The sequence below is a fragment of the Danio aesculapii genome, chromosome 24 (assembly GCF_903798145.1).
Source record: "Danio aesculapii chromosome 24, fDanAes4.1, whole genome shotgun sequence".
In the NCBI taxonomy this organism is placed as follows: Eukaryota; Metazoa; Chordata; class Actinopteri; order Cypriniformes; family Danionidae; genus Danio; species Danio aesculapii.
This window is the reverse complement of record NC_079458.1, coordinates 39332463-39355757: the sequence shown is the minus strand read 5'-3', so window position 1 is coordinate 39355757 and position 23295 is coordinate 39332463.

The following is a 23295-nucleotide window of genomic DNA, read 5'->3' as shown; positions in this document are numbered from 1 at the left end:
GACATGAGATTAAAAAATGTAATAAAAAACACATTGAAATTAATAAGATAAGAAATGGGGAAATAAGACTCGTCGCACACGTCACGAGATGACTGATCGTGAAGGAACATACAGTCTTGCACATTTGTTACCCACGATAAGTGATCATAATCAAACATAGTGACTTTCGTAACCGACAATACAAATCGTGTGATCTGACCGGAGCTTGAATTGAGTCTTTATCTAAAGATGCTTTAGGCAACGTCCACACTTATACATTTTCGGTTGAATAAGCATATCCTTCTCTCTGTTTTGGCTTTTGATTTACAGTCGGCCTCGAAAACATCTTTTTTTTTTTAAAGCTCTCTACAAAGTGGATACATTTGAAAACAATAAACGTTAACGTTATTGTTAAGCTTTGTTATAGCAACTAGAAAATACATTTTGTTATGCTATGGATAGCCTAAACCATAGCTGCATCTGAAATCGCCTACTGCTCAAGTAGACACTTTAATTGACTTTACTGCACGACCATTAGAGGAGTGTGTTCTATGCAGTACGAATGCGAGTACGAATGGTATTTGGATGTACTACATCGGCCAGTACTCAATATCACATGATCTACCCACATCAGTTTCCTTTCCTCTGTTTTGTTCACAAAAACAAAAGTGTAATACTACAAAGTGATTGTTCAATCATAGCACAGATAGTGACTTGTGCGGAGTTCAGACTGCATGATTTTATCCCCGATTTTGACTCGCCGACAGGTTTTGAGAAATCGCACACAAACACCTGAAATCCCAGGCAAATAGTGCTCATTCACATGAGTAACAATCACGCAGTGTGAATAATCAAAGAAGCAGTGTTGGGCAGTAGCGTCGCTACAAGTAGTGACGTTACTAGCTTAACTACATTTCTCAGTAGTGTCGCTATTTTCTATATCAAATAGCTTTTCAGTAGCGAAGCTATTTTATTAGTCAAGTAGCGCAGTAGCGTCCACAAAGCTACATTTACCAATTCCGGACCAATAAGTGACGGCACTGACATTCACAGGGCTGTGAAGACGATGTCTAGCCGATGAAAGTAAATCCATATAATGGCATTGCAAGCATGATGATTTCTTCCTCTTCCTGTTACGGTGGTTGACAACAAACTTTTTGGTGCATTACTGCCACCTCTGGTCGTTGACGTCACCAACCAAATTAGGCTAACACAAGAAACTTGCTTGATGGAAAGATGACGGAGGGAGAGAACTTATTTCTGAAGCAGGATTTTTCGTGAGCATACCTCGAGAAGTACATGTTAAGATGCAATTTATCAATGAAAGGTTGTAAATATACATACAATATGCATAATGCTAATGCCCTTTACTAAAAATTACTATAGTATTTTAAATGTGTAACACCTGCTTTTATTGGATTTTTTGTTTTAGCTGTTATATACTATAATGTGTTTCTGTTTGGTACAGCATATTATTTACATGAAAAATTATTGAACTGAATTCTGCCTCGTTTGTTTCATTGACAGTTTTATTGACCTCTAACACCTCTAAGATATGACTGACTTGGATTTAAGTTGCTTCAATTTAAAAATAAAAATTGCAAAAATAGCTTAGATGTAGCTAAGCTATTTTTGCCATGTAGCTTTTAGCTTAGCTTACTACATTTCCCAGGGGGTAGCTTTCAGTGTAGTTAAGCTACATTTTAAGTAGAGTAGCTAATAGCTTAGCTCAATACATTTTTCAAGTAGCTTGCCCAACACTGCAAAGACGCAATCTGGGAGAATCGTCGATTAGTCACCGACGCCTGTAAGATTGGCATGCTAAAATATCCGTCACTTCACTCCCATTCATGTATTCTGTCACGGGGCATTATGGGATATCGTAGAATGCGCACTTCAGAAGCGCGCGTAATGTTTTTAGTGTACTATAAAGTATGGAAATATGCAAATTCGGAGGCAGTCCATGCACACCAGCCAACATTTGGCGTGTGGTTAAATTAAGGGAGTTTTCTGGGAGAAATAACAAAACAGGAGGGTGGCGGAAGATGGGTCTGAAATACAGGAGACTCCCCAGAAAAACAGGAGTGTTGTCAGGTATGAGCCCATGTGCATTACAACTAATGCTTAGGTCACGCTACAAGATTCTAAGTATGAATTGAACCCGGTTTTGAAAGTTAACGAGCTTGCCGACAGATCGGGGCAAACCTGCGGATGCTCGTTGCTCTGTGTACTTTATGTGTGAACTACTAAATAACGCATCAACGAGGCTCACTGACACCTCGCAACTGAAGATCCAACATCTGGCATGATAAATATTCAACACAGGTTCATTGAGAAAATGTGCCCTGGTGAATATTTTAGAAAACCGACAGATATAATCTCGCGAATACACATGGCTGCATTTTGTGTGTCGAAAGGACGTTAAGGGGTGGGTGGTACCACTGAATGCTTATCTCCAAATGGACGTCTTTTCTGATGTGACTGGTTTGCTCGGTAGCTCACTGTGAGTAATGCTAAACTTGGGTTTCAAATCGGAGCAATTCGGGATTTAAGTCATTCACTTCGCTTAAGACCTTAATACATCATCAGGAACATTCATTAATTTAGTCCCTTTACTCATCAGGGGTCGCCACAGCGGAATGAACTGCCAACTTATCCAGCATATGTTTTACACAGCCGATGTCAGTCAACTGTCAGCCGAACTCAGTACTGGGAAACACTCATTCACACACATACACTACGACCAATTTAGTTCATCGAATTCCCCTATAGCGTAAGTGTTTGGAAACCGGAGCACCTGAAGGAAACCCACGCCAACTCTGGGAGAACGTGCAAACTCCACACAGAAATGCTAACTGACCAGGCCGTGTCTCAAACCGGTGACCTTCTTGCTGTGAGGTGACAGTGCTAACCACTGAGGCACTGTGTTGCCTTTCAACAGAAACAGCGGGTATTGATTTTGCAGTCATTGTTATGTTGTTGTTGCATATTTAACTTTCACAGAGATGGGAACCATTTTAGGACCACTATTTCAGCTAAAAATCTCCTTTAATGTCATAATAGAAAAAATAACTTACATGGCCTGAGGATATAAGGAAATGTAGAGCGCATTTTAATTTCCGGGTTTACAATCTATTTAAAGGGACAGTTTTAAAAAGAGTAAAATATCGTTCATCGCTTACTCACCCCGATGATGCTCCACACCTGTGAGTGTGTGTGTGTGCGTGCGTGCCTGTGCTTAATTCGTACAAGTTTGGAGCAACACCTGGTGAGCAAATGATGACAAATGTAATTTTTACAAGCATAACTGACCACTTAGTCGAATTATTCTAACAGTTTTCTCTGAGAAATGTTGGAGACAATGAACAGAACTCATTTGTGTTCCTTTCCTACAAACTCTCTTAGTCAGAAAACCAAAGACGAGCCAAGAACGGCAGCTTAAAAGAACAATCCGTCTTCATCTGTGTGAAATCAGACAACAAGCGTGGCTTCCCATACTCAGACCGTGAGGATGTTTTTCATTTTCCATCAACGGACAAAAGAAACACCACAGGAACGGCCACTTTAACAAAAACAAAACAGCCGAGTAATGCGAGAATGATGAATTAGTGCTTAATGAAATGCAGTTGACGGATTTTATTCTCATTTTCCCTTTCGGCACCATGAAAAAAAAAGAAACGAAGAGCATGTTCTCCACCAAACCCTCTGGCCAAATATTATTTCACATCACACGTATCAGCCTGCCAAAATGAGGCGAGGGGAATTTCTGCGAGCACTCATCATATCAGTCCTCGCACCCACACACTGCTCCAATTAAAAACGAAAGAACAACAAGAAACACATTCTTGACTTTACTGCTTATTTGAGCACCTCCAGACTCACACAGAAGCTATAGTTCTCTGTTTACCCCCGTCATGAGTCAGCGGCCAACAAAACCCCATCACCCTTTGATAATTTCCCAGCGGTGGGTCAGTGATTCAGCCCATCACTGAATCAGTTCAGCCGCTGGTGCAGTCATTCGTCTGGACCACCGGAAACCAGAACAAGTCGTCAGTCCAGCTGTGGCTTCTCGCAGAAGGTGAATAAAGTCAGCACCGTTACTACTGTGCGCCTTATGGACAGCTGATGTCACATTACGTGTGATTATAGGTTGAAGGCTAACGATCTAATTGGCCTGAAGTCGACCGAGGCTTTTATCCACACACTGTTTTTTGATTTTTAAATTCTGCCTTTTTGACTGGTCTGTCATTTCTGAAAGTACTGAAATCAAATATTTATTAAGTCATTAACTAGCCGGTTTCCATAGTGAGAACAACGTCATGAGGCTTTCATTCAAGTTCTGTTGACCTCTACAACATAAACTCTTTAAAAACATTTTGTGCAAAAGCAGTGTGCTAAAGATGCATCTTGGTGTCCACATTCACAAACGTGACTTCATTTACTTGTATATACTTGATATATTGTCATTATGTCCACTAGAGGGCATGTATTAACTACAAACAAGGTCATACAGTACTTTGATGTCAGCACCATTACTAGTGCATGCTTTATGGACAGCTGACGTCACATTACGTGTGATTATAGGTTGAAGGCTAACGATCTAATTGGCCTGAAGTCGACCGAGGCTTTTATCCACACACTGTATTTTGATTTTTAAATTCGGCCTTTTTGACTGGTCTGTCATTTCTGAAAGTACTGAAATCAAATGTTTATTAAGTCATTAACCAGTCGGTTTCCATAGTGAGAACAACGTCATGAGGCTTTCATTCAAGTTCTGTTGACCTCTAGAACATAAACTCTTTAAAAACAAAAACCTTTTCTGCAAAGCAGTGTGCTAAAGATGCGTTTTGGTGTCCACATTTTACAAATGTGACTCCATATACTTAGAAGAAATATTAAAGACACAACTTGTCATTTTTTTCACTAGAGGGCGCTTATTAACAACAAACAAGGTCATACTTTGATGTCAGCACCATTACTAGCGCATGCTTTATGGACAGGTGACGTCACATTACGTGTGATTATAGGTTGAAGGCTAACGATCTAATTGGCCTGAAGTCGACCGAGGCTTTTATCCACACACTGTATTTTGATTTTTAAATTCTGCCTTTTTGACTGGTCTGTCATTTCTGAAAGTACTGAAATCAAATGTTTATTAAGTCATTAACCAGTCGGTTTCCATAGTGAGAACAACATCATGAGGCTTTCATTTAAGTTCTGTTGACCTCTAGAACATAAACTCTTTAAAAACATTGTGTGCAAAGCAGTGTGCTAAAGATGCGTTTTGGTATCCACATTTACAAATGTGACTTTATTTACTTGTATATACTTGATTTATTGTCATTATGTCCACTAGAGGGCGCTTATTAACAAACAAGGTCATATTTTAATGTCAGCACCAATACTAGCGCATGCTTTATGGACAGCTGACATCACATTACGTGTGATTATAGGTTGAAGATCTAATAAACAAAGCTTTTGTGCCATGTCAGGTGACCAAAATTCTATGTCTAGCCAGCGTCTAATAATGATGTCAAATGACGTTGATATTTGGTTGATTTTAGGTTGTGTTGGAAAGAGACCAAAATCCAACATCGAGCCAACATCTTAAACCAACGTCATATTGACGTCAAATACTGACATTTATTCGTCAGGTATGGCAACCAAAATCCAACATCTGATAGATGTCACAGTAGTGCTAACGTCCACACAACCCCAAGCTGTAACATCATTAGACGTTGAAATTTAGTTGATTTTAGGACATTGACGTCGACCTGACTTTGGGTTCTGATGTCAACCTGATTTTTATTACCGAATAAAATGCAACGTTCCCGCAACGTTGGGGTACAACATTAATCTGACGTCATGTTGACGTCCTCTGCCTGCTGGGTAACGTGCAGTGGTGTGTGTACATTGGTAAAAGATGCATTTTGGTGTCCACATTTTACAAACGTGACTTACATACTTAGAAGAAATATTAAAGACACAGATAGTTATTTTCTCCACTAGAGGGTGCTTATTCACAACAAACAAACGCATATTTTGATGACGGCGTGACTGAATGTGGAATCACGTGTATCATATTTACTATAATCAAGGTTTTTTTTATCTATTAACTATTGTTAATAGATAAACATTTTAGCCGATGTCGTCCATAAACTATGTTAAAATGTTATTCCACTTTTCAGTATACAAAATATCAAGCTTTAGTACACTTGTATTGCTTTGATGCACTTGAAATAATTCAAAATTAAATTTTTAAAGATAATTGTTTTATAAAGTATTTTAAATTGCGTTTGACAGAACAAAATGTCCCACTCCTTTGTGTTGCTCAAGCAAATTTTACAGCCTGTTGGACATAAAAGTGCTCAAAGTTGAAGACACATCTTTGTATTGCTTGTTCGTTCATGCGATACACAAATAAATAAATAATTTCAGATGCAAATACAGACATGGCGTATCCTGAGTGACGCAAATCTTAACCTGACCAAAACCTGAACAGAAACATCTGACAGAGAGATGCTTAAAACTTCAAACCACCTGTGGGGCTGCAATAGTCTTACAAAGATATCTTATTTTACACACACATTTATGTATTTATCATATTTAGTTTGTATTTCATGATGTTTAGAATTTATTTATTCATGCTTTTAAAAAATCTACTAAATGGACTAAAAGACAATATGCACACAATCCCTGTTTCATCAAGGTCATATCATTTATACAGTGGGGGAAATAAGTATCGAACACATCATGTTTTTTGCTGGGAATAGTATTTCCAAAGGAGCCGCTGACAAGGAATTGAACCAGATTTTGGTAAAAACCCAAACAATACAAATTAAAAAAACAATACAAAAAAAAATAAAAAACACGCCTCTCATATAGAGAATGAAGTCACATGCATTGCTCAGGTTTTTCACAAACTTCAACAGAGTGTAAAAATCTTGATGGTTCTGTGGGTCTCGTCAATCAAATTTGAGCTTTATTTTGTATTTTCTATTGGATTCAAGTCAGGTGATTGGCTGGGCCATTCTACAGCTTGATTTTCTTTTTCTGAAAGCATTGGAGAGTCTCCTTGGCTGTGTTTTGGATCATTGTCTTTCTGAAATGTCCACCCTGGTGTCATCTTTATCCTCCTACTAATGTAGATGCTGGATTGAAGCAGCTAATATTAATTTACACTGAGGAAGAGCAGAGGGTTGCTGAAGAGCTACTGAGAAATTTCAGCTGCTGTCTGGGCTTTCACTGCCTTTCTACACCTCCCTTTCTTCATTTGTTTAACACTTTTCCCTTGAGTCATTTCATTTTTTTACACAGAACTTATTTTGTAAACCAATTACATTTGTTTTCTTCGCATACTGCATATGGATTTCTTTGGTTTCAAATTTTAACACCACCTTTAGAAATATTTTTTTCTGAGAAAAATGGTGACGTGTTGAATGCTTATTTCCCCCACTGTATAACATATATGGTCTTGGCCGATATAAATTCAATAGTCAAACGTCAATAGTCAAAAATAGATAGTATTTGTTAGAATGATTGATTTTTCCATTATAACATAAACCATGTCCATCTATGAAGACACTCTCTATATTTCCTACTGCAAATATATTCGAATGACATTTTGGGTTGGTAATATACATTGCTAAGCATTTCATTTAGACAACTTTAAAGGTGATTATATGAATATTTAGGTTTCTTTCCAGACTTTCAAATAGTCTCTCAGTAAATATTGTCCTTTCCTAACAAACCATACATAAACAGAAAGATCACATTTACTCCGCACATTTACTCCAGTTCATATATAAATGTAATTTTCCACAGATTGTCACTTGTAACTGGTTTAGTGATCCAGCATTTGTTTATGTTTTCAAAACTAGACATGAGAGGTTATGAAAGCCCAGTCTTCTGGGTCCTAAGAAAAATTCCGCAAGTTGCATCACAGATATCCTTTGTGATAAATATTCACAATTATACACATGAGCGACACACCCGCGCTGTCTAGCAGATCCAATCAGCATCATTTTACATCATTTTACTCCTCCAATCTATGTCTTAATAAACACTTTGAAGGTGCCAGAACAGCCAGGCACATTTCCCATCTAGACTAACTTCATCATATATTATTGTGTGTGTGTGTGTGTGGAAGTGGATTACACACAGCGGCTGCGAAGCATCTGTTTCTGATCCCTGAATATCCACACTACTCAACCGAACTGATATCATTGCACTTGATGATGTCAATATCCACAATATGTTCCATTACGGCTTGGCTCTTGCTTTCAATATTTGCATTATTTAGGGAGGCACCAATATACGTAGAATTTCTTGGACATTTGGCTTTTGTACTATTAAGTTTAAATGGGAATACAAACTACATTAAAATAAATTAAAAGCCTAAAATTATATTGAACAAAGTATTTACGGTGGATGTGGGATGTATGGAAGAAGCCCCAGAGTCAAAGTTTATAAAGAAACAGGAATAGGTAATTGCATAACAAAGAGGAAAAAATGCCCAAGTAAAATTCTGAGAACATTTTTAATATTGAGTTTATATATTATAATTCAGATTTTTTTAATTTTTCTGAAATGTGAGAAAAAATAAACAAATTGATTTAATAAATGTATATATATATATATATATATATATATATATATATATATATATATATATATATATATATATATAAATATTCATTCATTTTCTTTTCGGCTTAGTCCCTTTATTAATCTTGGGTCACCACAGTGGAATGAACCGCCAACTAATCCAGCTTTTTTTACCCAGCAGAGACTCTTCCAGCCACAACCCATCACTGAGAAACACCCATACACTCTCACTCACACACATACACTACGGACAATTTAGCCTACACAATTCACTTATACCACACGTTTTTTGGACTTGTGGGCGAAACCAGAGCCCCTGGAAGAAACCCACGTGAACATGGGGAGAACATGCAAACCCCACACAGAAGAGTCAACTGACCCAACCAAGGCTCGAACCAGCGACCTTCTTGCTGTGAGGTGTTTGTGCTACCCACTGCGCTACCGTGCTGCCTATATATATATATAGGAATTTGGAAATTTATAATTATAATTTGGAAATGTATTATATTATAGCAGTGTGGTATGGCTGTATATCAGCACTGGTGGAGGCGTGTGTTGTGCCTTAGTGTCCCACCAGTGACAGTTAAAGTCAGAATTATTAGTCTCCCTTTAAATTTTGGTTTCTTTTTTAAATATTTCCTAAATGATGTTTTAACAGATCAAATAAATGTTCACAGTATGTCTGATCATATTTTTTATTCTGATCTTATTTGTTTTATTTCAGCTAGAATAAAAGCAGCTTTTAATTTTTTAAAATCCATTTTAAGGTCAAAATTATTAGCCCCTTTAAGCTATTTTTGTTTTCAATAGTCTACAAAACATCGTTACACAATACACGCCTAATCACCCTAACCTGCCTAGTTAACCTAATTAACCTAGTTAAGCCTTTAAATGTCCCTTTAAGCTGTATAGAAGTCTTAAAAAATATCTTGTCAAATATTATGTGCTGTCATCATGGCAAAGAGAAAATAAATCAGTTATTAGAAATGAAACGATGACGTTTAGAAATGTGCTGAAAAAAATCTCCGTTAAACACAAATGGAGGAAAAATAAATAAACAGGGGGGCCAATAATTCTGACTTCAACTGTGTATATATATATATATATATATATATAATCATTAGCATTCCTGTGTAAAAAAAAACATTTTAAACTACACGTTTAATAAATAATTTCTAAAAAAGTATTTACTGTATGTCTTTCCATAAAAAGTATATAAACATAATTTCTTAAGAGCGTTAATAATATTGACTTTAACCATTTTAACATAATTTTAGAAGACTTTTTTTTTATTAGACTTTTCCAGAAAATAAATGTAATAAGGAAGAAATACCTGGCTCTTTAAAACAACACATTAAAATATTAGAAAAATATAAAAAATGTCACTGAAATGCTAATAATGCTGGACAGCATATACATGCCCTATGTGTGTGTGTGTGTGTGTGTGTGTGTGTGTGTGTGTGTGTGTGTGTGTGTGTGTGTGTGTGTCACTAGAAAATTCATATAATTCTCTGTAATTAATACAAACAAAATAATAGCTTCAACAAGCACTAAATCAGATTTTAGCTCAGAATGACGTTATATATTTGGCCAAATTAACTCCACTTCACCGCTCTTTCAATGCGAAAGCCAACACAGATACCACAAGACACTCAATCTAAAATTGAATATGCTTAATTTAATCGACAAACATTTCCTCTGCTAATAAATAAAGGCATGATTATTTCAACAGAAGGCTGTTCAGCCCAGTATGTCATCCAGCGCATCAACTAAAACCTTACACAGTTTCAATTGCATAACTAGCGAAGATAATTCATGCAGCAGTACATGCGCATTATTAATAAACATGTTTCTGGTTAGATGGGTTTGGTCCAATTTGAAAAGCTGCCGGTGAAGAAAGCCAGATTCCTCATAAGACACAGCTCTACATTTCCAAACACTCCGGGCTGTTGAGAATACAAACGTCTGCTCGGGTCAGGTGTGTTGTGGAGTGCTTGATGAACGACGGGATGGAGAACACGCATTAATAAAGTCTTGTTTGCATATAAAACAAGCAGATCGCCCAGGAGGTTGGAATATACCGCCGCCTCTGAGAAGCAATAAACTATTGTTGGGGGGATTTGGTCTTTGGCTGAATATGAGGAGCTGGATGGATGTGCATAATACACTTACGGTAGATAAAGCCTAGCTGTTATGCAATGCTTTCCAAAGCTGATTTTATACTACATTATACAGACCCTTCAGTTTGCGATTCCATGATCGCTTCATTTCAAGAGTTCACACTTAGGCCCTGTTTACACTAATACGTTTTAGCTTTAAAGCAGCGAAGGAAAACGATCCGCATTCAGACTGGCGTTTCACCAAGCGTTTCTGAAAAACTCCCCGTCCATACTACACTGCTGAAAACGCACATCATGTGACCACACACACACACACACACACTCTGGCATGTGATGCAGCGTATGGACGTCTGAGCTCCGTGCAGTCATCTATCCAGAGAGCTGTGCACGTCAGACTGTTCGTCAAGGATCTACCGCTGGATCTAATCTCACTATATTTGTTAAACATGATATTTAATTCATCTTGTTGTCTATATTTCAAGAGTTCACACTTAGCTGATGATTCATCAATAGCTTGTTTGGCATGCTGTCCCGGGAGAGAGCCCCGAGCTCAAGGGATCCTCGAGCCCGGGGCTTCCTCCCGTTTGCAGAGCGAGAGGGGAGCCTGAGCTCGGTGGATCTCAGAACTCCCCGTCTGCAGTAGCTAAGGGAACCCGTGAGGAAAAGAAAGGGGCATAGACAAATGTTTCATTGTTATGCATGATGTATTTGGATGGTGGGAGGAAACCGGAGAACCCGGGGAAAACCCACGCGGACACGAGGAGAACATACAAACTCCCCACAGAAACACCTACCGACCTGGCAGGACCAGGGTTGGCAGTGTTCTTGCTGTGGGGCTAACAGTGCTAACCACTGGGCCTCCGTGCCGCCCGATCTAAGGTGAAGGAGGAGAATGGGGAGGAAGGGGGGTTTCTTCCAAACGAAGATAAAGTGGACTGAAAACTGTGGTTATTTATAGTAGCTTATGGCTCATATGATTGGATGATACCGACTAGCTTAATACGAGAGCGGCTGTGATAAATCATAAGCACGTGATCCTCCCGAAATTAGTTTATTAATAAACCTCACCTATGACATATTCCCCGACTTAGGTCTCTTTGGAATCTATTACTTGTTCTCAGGTAACGTACGGCTGAGCGCAAAGATTACGTCTATTAATTACTGTAACCGCGTACACTGACTCTACACATTTGATTGCTTGCATTTATTACCTATAATGCATAAACTTATTGTACGTTATTCTTTAATAATGGCTATTATTGATTATTGAAACTGATATTGAGCAAAAGAGTTTCGTATTTCGTATGTGTTTAGTATTTTCAATGAGAATGAAAGGAGGCAGTGATGTTATAGGCTCCGTTTTGTTATAAATATGCGTACAGTGAAGATGACGGTCATATAAATGTGTAGCTACACGACGCCTCAACATTTTTGCTGTCTGTTAAGTTGTTAATATCAGAATGAATAAAGGCAGTTCCTTATATCATGTTTTCATTTTATTTGTTAAGAAAGGGAAACAGCGTAGCCAGCGTGATGTGAATGAGGGTATGACGTACACTGTTCCCTTTGAAGATTTATCCGACGTGTCTTCGGGAGTCTGTTTTCCTTATCAAACTTGCAAAGTCTGAACTTACAATGAGAGGATGCAGGACTGAACTTTGTGTAGGCTACTTAATAATGAGGAAAAAGCCGAAATCAGAGAGGCGAACGTCTGCAGCCCCGCCTCCATTTTCCCCAATCCCCCATCATAGCAGCGTTTTAAGATGAAAACAGCCTCTTCAGAGTTTCCAAAACGCTCCGTTTTCGGCGCTCGAAAACTCCAGCGTAGTGTGGACGGATAGCATAACCTTAGCAAAACATAGGCGTTTTAAAACGAAAACGTAGTAGTGTAAACTGGGGCTTAGATCTTGCTTGACGCTATTAACATGTTTGGCATGCTGTCCAAGAAGAGAACCCTGAGCTCGGAGATAATTGAGCCCAGATCCCCCGCCTAGTCAATAAGCATATAAGGGGGTCCGAAATCAGGTAGGTTCCGAAAACTCCCCCTGGAAAAGGAGGAAATGGGGTGGAAGGGGGATTCTTCCAAAACTAAGGTACGTCAGTAGGGTGAAATCGGTCTATTTATTGTAGGCTTGGATCAATCTGATCTGAATCTGGTTTATTGCTGATTATGGATGAGAGACCAGTCGTGATCAATCATATCACATGCTCCTCTCGAAATATGTTTGTAAAACTCCACTTATCAAGCAAATGTAGCTAAACTTTGTGGAGCTCATGCATTTTTAAAATTGTGCGGCATCTGCATAGTTTTACATTTAAAACCGTATGACTAGCGAATACAATGAGAGTGTCCGGTGTGCAAAGCTTCGACTTGTCAATACACACTTCTCAACCGGTGTGTGATCTCAGTCACACATTCAAAGCCTGTTCGAACCAGGCCACATGAGTTATATCACTTGCCAAACATCTAAACATTTACCTGCTCTTCTGATTTCACCTCTGTTTTAAGAAGAAATGTTTGTTGTTTACAGAGATGGGAATAACAGCGTTATAAATAAACTGAAATACTTGCAAACTGGAAATATTAGCACTGCTTTTCCCTCGTTGATGTGAAAGACAAGAATGCCGTGCAACTTATGCCCAGGAAAAAAAAGAGTCTCTCTGCGTCGGTGACAAGTAGTGCTACCAAAGACGGAGAAGAAGCCTTGACATCAACGCAAACAAAACTAGATTTTTCTCCACCGCACACACTTATTACTAAGACAGAATGAAAGGTATAGAATAAATGTATAGTTGAGGACATGCTGCTGTTGTCCCACAGCAACATTAAAATAGTGCAGATTAGTGTACAATGTTTTATATTTACTTTATAGTCATTTGACAAATTAAGATTGTTTTAAAGTAACGCAATAGACACTCTCCCTGGCTATTAGTTACTTTTATAATTATGCAACGCAGTTACTATTTGTGAGAAGTAACTAGTAACTAATTACTTTTTTAAAGGGACGTGCCCTACACTGGGTGTTTATTTATCATTTATAATTGTGAAATCTCAACAAACGATGTCCTAATTTCTTAATGTGATTACGATAGAAATACAACACTTGTTTTGCTTTTTGTTTAGTTATATTTTGGATATTTAAGTGTTTAACTGTTCAAAAACAAACTTTGCTTTTCATTTGAGGTTTAGCATGTCGAAATGAAAGATAATTAAATTCCGTATGTCTTTGCATTATACTTTTATACATAAATGATAGCCTGATTTATCAAATTACATATAAAATTATAGTTAGTTGTAGCCCTAATTATTACAGCTAAACAATTGCAACAAAATTAGCAAACACTCAATTTACAAAATCTCAGAAGAACAAATTCCCAGATAACAACCGCTGAAACTAATAACACAGACTCAAAAAAATGCTAAATTCTGGAGGAACTTATTGCAAGTGACGGTTCAGATCCTTCTAACATCTAGTGAATAAAGTACACAAACATTTTAAAACGCTGGTTCTGCGATATTATTGATAAAGGACTAATCCATTGATTATGGACACATGAAGCACCCCTTTCCACAGTGAAATGAAATATTACATACCAGAATGCTTATTGTTTTCCATATTCACTTCCAGGGTTCAGCTGACGTCTACGGCAGATGTTACGCTTAACCGGCAGAGCTGTGGATCCTGGCAATGTTGTGGCCTTCATCCACAATTGAGGGTGGCTGGGGTGCAGAATGGTTTATTCTCTACAAATAAAATCAGAGAGAGCTAAATTAAACACAAAACTACATCCTCAAGCTATTTTACCTCAGCAATGCAACTTGTTTCTATGTAAAACAAGACATTAAAGGACAAAGGAAATACATGAACAAAGGAAAATTAAGACCTGTTTACAAAATATTTAAGACCTACGACACGATATTTCAGTAAGTTTAAGACTTAGGGCCTAACACTTTGTTTTTGAGATTTAAGACATTTTAAAACTTTTTAAGACCCCGCAGACACCCTGTTAATAGCAAGACAGTAGGGCTGCGCAATATTAGAATAAAATCGAACATTGCAATACTGTTTATCTGCGATATGTATTGCAACATGAATATCATTTCACCAGATGACTTGATTAGCTCTATTTGGAAAGAACTAATAACTTTAGATTGATTGGGATGATTCTGTTGGGCAGTGAATCATGCATAAAATATGAACAAAGAGCATAGATAAATACAATAGAGAAAGAGTTACAAACAAAATTCACTGTGTAGAACAGTATTTAGGTGCAGTAATTGAACAATCACATGTTAAATAATACCGCGTAGTCTTCATTGATTAAATAATTCAATAAAATGATCATTATTGAAGTTATAAACTATATCATTTCTTATGCCTGAACGCTCTAAATCCTCACGCCTCAAAAACAGATGCAAATGATAAATTGTAATCTAGACTCAACATTGCATACGCTGCGATGTGACTATTGCGAATGATCACATTGCGATATTGATGCTGAAATGATATATTGTGCAGCGCTACAAGACGACGAGTAATAAGCGAGATAAAGTACATCCAGCTGTATGCATCCACAGAATAAAACCCTTTAGTCTTTTACGACAGTGTTCTACTTCTCAGTTGGTTTTATTCTGCAAGAAAAACCTCCTAAATCATCCCTTACAAATGATTCAGATCATGCAGATTATTCAATGAATTCAAAAGATTGTGTTTTGATTATCAAAAGTATTAGCTAAGGTCAGTATAGCCTGTCAAGCTAAGTGTAGTCCACATGGGAGAACACAGGATAATAAGCATGACAAATGCAATGATACATGAGAGCGTTTTGGCTCTCATTTCACTTCTTCACACTTCTCCAAAAGCAGAGGCACTAGCCTCTAATCTAACCTCACGTTTTGGAGATTTTCCCCACGGTCTCCAATGAAACTCACTCAGGGAGGCACAGTCGATTCCGGTTTCAGAACGGCTCAGACAGCCTGACCTACAGCTGCTCTCTAACCCCAAACACTGGTGGGGATGGGAGCAGTTCTATGCAAATCTCAGCCTTGCCATAAAAAAGGTTTCATTAAAATAGCGAATCCCTTTCAAGGTTTTTTTGTGTAGGCTTGTATTCTTCAGTACTGACTCAAAAATGTCTCTGTCGACGTTTTAACACAATTATATTTGATTTACCAAAGTCACACAAGCACCAGTTTCACATCTTTCACATCTCTCTCCATCCATTGTGAGGAAAACTGGATCATTTTGAGCTTCTGTCAGCTAATTTCATCTTCCGGGTGTAAAATAATTTTTGGGGCGAGATCAAAATCAGTGACATATCGCGAATCTGCTGGTAAAGTGATGACACGCCGGTTTCTCATTATTATTCATAGCAGAGTTTTCTTATCATATGAGAAGAACCTGCTTCTTAATTATTCATGAGAGCAGGTGCTTTACTAAGGCAAAGCAGACCTGCCAAGCTGTGAGACCCAATGACTGGGTGAGACCGCGTCCGCGCACGGCACACAGTATTTAGCCATTCATGAAGGGTCGTATGTGTTTTTTCCATGACCCAAGGGGTTTGTTGTATGTTTTTCCCCACAATGCTGACAGGGCCGATACAGCAAAGCTGCTGGTTTGCAGCAAGCATTTTTGCTGGGAGAGCTGTACAAGAATTGGAGAATGGCAGACTTTGTCTTTTATCAGTTGAGTTCATTACCAGTCATACACATCGCCTATAAGGCCCAATCCCAATCCTATTTTTGTACTCCTTCCCGATGGCCCCCCATTTTATTAAAGCGTGACGGTAAAACACAAACGCGGTCATGAATATATTAAAACACATGCTGTTTGGTGTAAAAATTCATAGTAATGACATAAAAATAAAAAATTTTGGTTCTCCTGACTTCCGGGTGCCACTATCCTGCCGTTGTGGCTGGTGTATTCTGGGAATTTTTTTCCCCATGGTTTCGTGTGTGTTGCATGCAAGGTTTGTATATGTATAACCACCTCAGAGCATATTGAGGCTCGTGAGTCACTGGCAATGCTATTTTAGGGGTCGTGGGCTCAAAGGTTTGGGAACCCCTGCTATAGAGAGCCAGCTTTTATCCTTTTGATTGACATTGTTTCCTTTGGGTTGTGCAGTTTCATTTACAGCATTTCTACAACATGTTGTATAAACGTAAAAATGTTTACAGAGTGATATTTTTGTGATCCCATAACTCTGCGGTTAGTCCTTTTGAAAAATATAAACAGATGCTTCAATATAATGCTACTTGTTTTAAGTTTTAACTGCAAATGTCACATCCATAACGCTGGAATTGCTCGTGGACAGCTAGAGAAACAGGACGTTTTGAATGCAGGAGACGCTCGCATCTGGAGAAAGATTTACTCATTTAGTCACTCTCTTTCTCCAGGGTTGAAAAAAAATAATTCTTCTTCTCCCTATTCTGGTTTGAGTGGAATGTTGTCTCCTTACTTTTAGTGGTGAGGAATCATGTAACCCCTGTGTCACCGGACTCTTATCCCTCTCCCGGTTATGTGTCCCTTGATGAGAACTCAGAGGTGGAGGAAGGACATCCGTCACCTACTGGCGGCCCATCCATCTAGACCGTCCCACCGCAAGACATCAAGCCAAGGTCCAGCTAAAGTTGAGAAACATTTCAAAACTTACAAATAGTGATATAATTATATTTGCAATGTACTGGTACAAACTTCGTCCATCATAAAAAAGCTAGGCTTATTGTAATGACATCAATACAATCTACAGTAGTACAGTAGCACGTATGTTAGGGCGCACATATGTTGACCTTTATTTAAAGTAGCCTAGCTCTCGGTAGATGCTGAAAATGACATAAGAATAAATGCAAGAAATGCACCTCTCTTTATATTCTTGATCCAAATGCTGCAAATCATTTTACCAAACTTTGTCAGAGATATTTTGCTGATATTTCAGAGATATATCTGATATTTCAGAGATTGGTTGCATCAATTTAAAAATGTAAGTTAAACTAGTGCTTTTTACATAAGCTGAAAATGCAAATGAAAAATCTAGCTTTATTTTATTTTTTATTAAGTTACCTTTCTTGTAGAATTGTGCTTCAAATAAAGAGATTTATGTTGACCAGACTGTTGGGTAATCATTTACAAGTCAATATTGCCTATATGGAAAGTATTTTTTTTTACTGCAGTGTTAAATGCAATGCGCTTCTGGTGCACCTTGCTACCCTGCTATTTATAGTGTTCAGTACAGTAATAAAGGCTAAGTCGATTAGCATAGCATTATAAATATACTTTATGCTTCTAAAATACCCTGCACGGCTTGAAAAACACAAATAATCCATATATTACTACTTGCGTCTGTTTATCACCTTCATGTTTAATCCATTCATCAATTTCTATCATTTTTTATCCCCTTTGCTCTGCAGCAACAGCTGGTAAAGTCTAGATTGGATACGCGGAAGGCCGGAAGTGCGATATGCACGTTAATATAGCAGCATTTTTTAATGACACTGTATAACAATAATTAATATTTTGACAGTACCGTGACGGTTGGGTTTAGATTAGATTAGATTAGATTAGATTCAACTTTATTGTCATTACACATGTACAAGTACAAGGCAACGAAATGCAGTTTGGGTCTAACCAGCAGTGCAATAGCAGCAAGTGCAGGATACAGGTGTAAGTTATAACGTGCAGTTATAGAAAAACTATGGTAATATTTACAGATGGATGTACTATGAACATTATATACTGTTGTATTAGCTATGAACAGATTTACAATAAATGAATATATGTACAGGATGCTATTAATAATCAGGAGTGTGCAGATAGATGAACAATTACAAATGTCCATGTGCAGTAGGTGTGTACAGTTCAGATAAGTGAATCAGTGCAATGAATATGTGCAAACTTTAAATGTGCAAATGTTAAATAGTGCAGTGATTGTGAGGAGTATAAGTTAGAGGAGTGTGGGGGGAAAGGTTTATAAGTTTAGGGTTGGGGTGGGGGTGGGGGTAGACGTTAACAAAAATACAACTTATTGGGTAATTTAATAGATAACATAAATAATACTCGGTACAACTACTGTTTTTACAGTACTGTGATGGTTGGGTTTAGGGTTGGGGTGGGGGTAGACGTTAATAAAATACAATAAATGGGAAATTTAATAAATAACATAAATTAGTGATGTGACGTTGTGCGCCGAGGCTTCGAAGCATGTATCAAAAAAACGATACATCCCGCAGTGAAGCAGTGTACCGGAGCTTGATTCGTTTTATCATCATCACGTGATCAGTGACGTCCGAAGTTTCATTTTCGCCTATACCCACGTGACTGCTTCGAATTTTGATTCAAAGGTTTAAACACCTCCATGGGTTAGTAAAGTGTATAGTGAGAGATTAGGCGTCGATAACATACATTTCTACTGTTTAAAAGCACTGCACCGGTCCCACACACCAGTAATTAAACTAAAATTCAAGTAATTTATAGTAAATTTATAGTAAAAAGGTTTTGAAGCATACTAAAGTGTATTAGCGTATTTTTTTTACAACTATCTTTGAAGAAAACCACTGCATATCATAGTATAGTGTTTAATGGAGGCCAGCTGGCGAGTGCAACCCGAAAGCATTACTCACACAGCCTCCTCCTTAGAGCATTCACCTCCCATGCAGGAACTGCTGGTTCGATCCCCGCTTGAAACGGGACTAGTTGTAATATGATAACTGTAAATACTTTTGAATACCTTGGATTAAACTACAGTCATCGGTCATGTAATGTAACAAACCTTAAGTGTAAAAACTAGAGTAATTTGTTTATATTACTGTTGTTGTATTACTACATGAATGAGTTGGTCAGTTGTAAACATTTGACATTATTGCAACACAGTGCTTTCCCAAACTCTAACCAGAAGAGGTCCTCATCGAGCAGTGAGTTAAAAAGCTTCGAGTAATGAATCTTTTTCCGATACAATTGAGTCGAGCGCTTCACTGATTCAGAAAGCTTCATTTCACCATCACTAACATAAATTATTCTCATTAACTTCCGGCCGCATCCATATCCGATCTAGCAACAACCGCAACAGCTGACGTCATTTCTTCAGTAATCTATATGTGGAGTTTATGTGCAGGGGCGCCATCTAGGGTCCAGTATGAATGAAACAAATAACATTATAATATGCCCTACACAACAATATTTCAGAGGTCTTCAACTCTGCTTCTGGAAACCTGCAAAGTCCATTTCTAACCTGCTTCATCTGCTTATGTATTTTATATGATTCTGAAAGAACTTGATTAGTTGCTTCAGTGTGTTTGAATATGGTTGAGCTCTGCAGGATAGTAGGAATCCAGGAGCAGGGTTAATAACCTATCCTCTATTAACTCTACAATGCGGAAGTGTGCTGCTTTTTGCGACTGGTGACAACTTCAGTTACCTATGGGAGAAATGACTAGGAATAATAAATGGCAGAAAAAACGGTCAAACTGCTCGCTCTACAAACAACTGTGTCCATGACTATACAGAAAAAGTACAATAATATAATAAGAAAACATCAGTTTGCTATATCAAACAGCAGAACAAGCTGTTTTAACGTCTAAAAATCAATGGAAGTGAATGGGACTGGAAATCTCGAGCTAAATAGATTCCAATGGTTGCGCCAACTTGTGCGTCAGGAATAAGGTCAATATATTTTTTGTAAAATTTCATGAATTAATCATTTCAAAATTAATACTTGTCTAAAAAAACTGGATTTTTTTGGCTCTCAGTATATTACCATTATAGATAATAAAACTTGTGTTTTTTAAGTTCATTTCATTTATTCCTACTAACAAACTTGAACTGCTCTAATATTGTTCCTTAGGACTGTGCTCTTGCTTGTGATTGCTTTACTTTGGTAATGTTTGGAGAAATGTCAGTGACATCTTTATCCCCTACTTTGTGTATGCAACAAGTCAGCAAGTGCTGGGTGTTTATTGTCATGTAATACAAGTCTGTTTCTGGCTGAAGCCCTGTACTAAAGTAGTAACAGCTCTCCTGTCTTAGGTATGAAGCCGAGACTGCCATGGCTCATTTTAACAACCCTAATAAAAAAAGCTAGTCTCCACACAAACATTCAATGCCTGAAGAAAAAAAAAAAGAGGAAAGTTTTCTTGCTTATTCTGCTCTCAGTTCTCAATAAGAATTACTTGCTGAACTCAAACTGGAAATCATTTTCGGAAACACCAAAGATGGAGCCACTGCAATCATTACAAGAACTAATAATGGTGGATTTTGCAAGCACCATGTCAGAATCCAGTGTGGTCAAGATTTGATGGTTTTACGCAGCAGTGACTTCCAGATTTCCTCTTCCCTGATGTCAGACCACACGCCATGAGCATTCTGAGTTATCTTTAGTTCTCTTTTTCTAGTTTTTGTTCAGTGTTTAAATCTGAAGTTGATAGAGGAGAACAATAGTTTCTAATAATTAAAATCTAATCATTCAGTTTTACGGCAGTTGATGTTGACGAATTTCTAGAAATGAGAAAAATAATATATCCTCAATTTCAAACTAAGGATAACAATAAATCAATAAATCTTTAGTTTGGTCAATAAAATAAAATAAAATAAAATAAAATAAAATAAAATAAAATAAAATAAGGTGGTTAAGCCAAAGGAAAATAAATGACTAAAATAAAACAAAATAAAACAAATTTTAATAAAACAAAATAATAAAATAAAATAAAAGATAAAATAAAGGTGGTTAAGCCAAAGGAAAATAAATGAATAAAATAAAACTAAATAAAACAAATAAAAAATAATAATAATAAAATAAAAAATAAAAAATAAAATAAAAAAATAAAATAAAGGTGGTTAAGCCAAAGGAAAATAAATGAAAAAAAATTAAACAAAATAAAACAAATTAAATAAAAATAAAATAATAAAATAAAATTTAAAAATTTTTAAAAATAAAATAAAGTTGGTTAAGCCAAAGGAAAATAAATGAATAAAATAAAACAAAATAAAAATGAAATAAAATAAAATAATAAAATAAAGGTGGTTCATTCCACTGTGGTGACCTGAGATACAGACTATGCCAAAGGAAAATAAAATAAAATAAAATAAAATAAAGTGAGTTTAAAATGTATTGCCATATCAGTGCCCAGATATGGTACGGATACTGAATAATTAAAAATACTTGGGGCCAAAAACCAACAATGCTTTCATTCAAAAGTCACCAAAACAGGAGAAAGAGAAACATGAGACATTAATAATACAAAAAAAAATTGCTGTATTAACTTATGCTAGCCAGCATGAAGATTTTTAGAAACATCAGGCATCAGTTACCTATGGCTGCTGCTAAACTTTTAGATTTTCCCTCATTTATCTTATTGTGCTACAAGTAAGGCCCACACGAACACTACAACATTAAAATTCATTCATTCATAGATTTTCTTTTCGGCTTAGTCCCATTATTAATCAGGGGTCACCACAGCGAAATGAACCGCCAACTTATCCAGCCTAAGTTTTATGTGGTGGATGCCCTTCCAGCCACAACCCAACACTGGGAAACCCCCATACACTCCTGCATTCACACATACAGTATGCACTATGGCCAATTTAGCTTATTCAATTCACCTGTACTGCATGTTTTTGGACTGTGGGGGAAATCGGAGCACCGGAGGAAACCCACGCCAACACGGGGAGAACATGCAAACTCCACACAGAAATGCCAACTAACCCAGCCGAGTCTCAAACCAGCGACCTTTTTGCTGAGGCAATCATGCTACCCACTACGCCACCGTGACGCCCCTAACGTTAAAATCATTGTATATCATTAACAAACAAACTGTAAAAATTGTAGCTAAAAACCCAAGTAACTGTAGCTGTATTGAAAAATATAACTTACTAGCATTTGACAATTTCCTATTTTATGCTGATGTGTGTTTAATGTGTAAAATATGTATTGATCTTGCACCACCACCTCTCAAACAATCTGTGATTGTCTGCAAGTACAATATAAGACAGACTAGGTCAGGGATGGGCAAACTCGATCCTGGAGGGCCGGTGTCCCTGCATAGTTTTGCACCAACCCTAATCAAACACACCTGCTTGTAGCTTTCTAGTGATCTTGAAGACACTAATTAGGGTGTTTAGGTGTGTTTGATTAGTGTTGGAGCAAAACTCTGCAGGGACACCGGCCCTCGAGGATCGAGGATGCCCATGCCTGGACTAGGTCATCGATAGGCCCACACGGAATCTGCGTGTCTGGCCCTAGTGATTGTTCAGTTAAACTCAAGAGAACTGCTTTTAGAGCATCAGTTTTTTCAGTCAGAGCAGCAGGAAGATGGATTAAAGTAGCAGTGCATATTAGTAATACTGTCCTTAAAGTTTGGCTTAAAGGAAATCAAATATGCAACCACTGATTGGATTTCATTTGATTGACTATTATGTATTGTATGTACTGTACTGAAGCGTATATTGTACTATTTTCTATTGTTGTAATATTGTTCAACTTGGGCAGCGTGGTGGCGCAGCGGGTAGCGCTGTCGCCTCACAGCAAGAGGGTCGCTGGTTTGAGCCTCGGCTGGGTCAGTTGGCACTTCTGTGTAGAGTTTGCATGTTTTCCCCGTGTT